We start from the raw sequence: 1,549 nt of genomic DNA, 5'->3' as shown, positions 1-1,549 counted from the left end.
AGGGGGAGGGAGAGGAGGAGGAGGGATGGAGGGGAGGAGAAAGTGGGAAAGGAAGGGGGAGAGGATGAAAGAGGAGGCAGGAGGTGGAAGGAGGGAGTGACTGAGAGGGAAAGAAGCAGCTTTTTGGAGGGCCTGAAGGGTTGGAGGGCAGGGAAGGTGGGGTGAGAGAGGAGGGGAAGGTCGTGTCCCCCAAACTTTACCTGCCCAAATTGCACATTCCCCCCTTCCATCAAGGCCTTCCACAAAGCTTGGGAGGGGGTTGATCGTGGCTACCCCACTGGACTGCGCATGTGTGTGATGGCGGACCTACTGCTTTCGGCTCCGTAGTCTCCGCGGGGTCCGCAGTGGAGATGGGGAGCCCTTGAAGGTCCGGGGGTGCTCGCCGGCCGGAGTTTGGAGGAGGAGAGGGTCGGCGAGCGAAGAAGACGCGTCGGACCGCAGGACCACCCGGGCGGGGCCGCGAGCAAAGAGGAGAGGCGGAGAGCCGAGCGGAGAGGCCTGGCGGAGAAGTCGGAGAGGCCTGGCGAGTAGAGCGGGGCGGCCAGGGAAGTCGGCGGCTGGTCGTCTCGGGGCCTGGCGACCGGGAAAATCGGCGGCCGGTCGACTCGGGGCTTAACGGCCGGGAGAATCGGCGGCCGGTCGACGCGGGGCCTGGCGGCCGGGAGGATCGGCGGCCGGAGGACTTGGGGCCTGGCGGCTGGGAAAATCGCCGAACGGACGATTTGGGGCCTAACGGCCAGGAAGAGCGGCGGCCGGATGCGGCGGCGGCCTGATACGGCGATGGCCAGTGGCTGGACGCGACGGCAGCTCGGCGGCCTTGGGAAGACCTACAACACGAGGCCATGGCGGCCTAACGGCCTGGCGCGGCTGCCGGGCGGCCCGATGTGGGGGCGGCCCTGCGGCCTGTTGAAGATCCGGCGGCCCGACGAGAGTCTGGGGCCTAGTGGCGCGGCAGCCTGGCGGCCTGGTGGCCTGGTGACCGGGGTGGCCCGACGGCCTGTAAAAGGGAGGAGTTACCAGAGACGAGGCATACAGTGGCCCGGAGGTTGTGCTGGCCCAGCAGCGTAGCATACAGCGGCCTGGAGGGCGCGCCGGCACAGTAGCACAGCGGCCCGGGCGGAAGAACGGCCCGGGCGGAGGACAGGTCCCAGGGGAGGCATTGGCCGGAGGGATATGCCTGACGGTGAGTGCCCGGGGGCCCTGGGGACCTGTGTGACTGGGCTTGGCGGACCCGGAGGCCTACGCTGTTGGCTGACCGACTTTGACTGCAACTTCCTCCCCCCCTCCCTCTTTCTTTCTTATGGAGGGTGTAAAGACCTACGAACTATACCGTCTTCTTCCAATCCATCCAACCCCTCGACCACCACCACGAGGACTTTTCCCCTTCCCGACTCTGCTGTTGGACCTCCTGTCATGACTCGGGACTGTATTCCAGGAGGGAACTGCTGGCCCTGCGCGACTCCCCCATCGCGCAGGCATGGCCCAACACGATTCCGAGGGCCGGCCTTAATGAAGGGGTTTGGAACCCCGAGAGGTGGCATTTAGCGGC

At 66.6% G+C, this 1,549-nt stretch overlaps 1 protein-coding gene across 1 annotated transcript in view; it reads right to left on the bottom strand.

Moving 5' to 3' along the window:
* Positions 1–1,549, bottom strand: part of LOC107297244 (H-2 class I histocompatibility antigen, Q9 alpha chain-like) — a 35,223-nt gene that overhangs the window by 28,191 nt on the left and 5,483 nt on the right. The window lies entirely within an intron of this gene.

Source organism: Protobothrops mucrosquamatus, unplaced genomic scaffold (genome assembly GCF_001527695.2).
Source record: "Protobothrops mucrosquamatus isolate PMUCROS unplaced genomic scaffold, P.Mucros_1.0 scaffold3200, whole genome shotgun sequence".
NCBI classification, from domain to species: Eukaryota; Metazoa; Chordata; class Lepidosauria; order Squamata; family Viperidae; genus Protobothrops; species Protobothrops mucrosquamatus.
The sequence above is the reverse complement of the archived record's forward strand: the minus strand, read 5'-3'. Positions and strand labels throughout refer to the sequence as shown.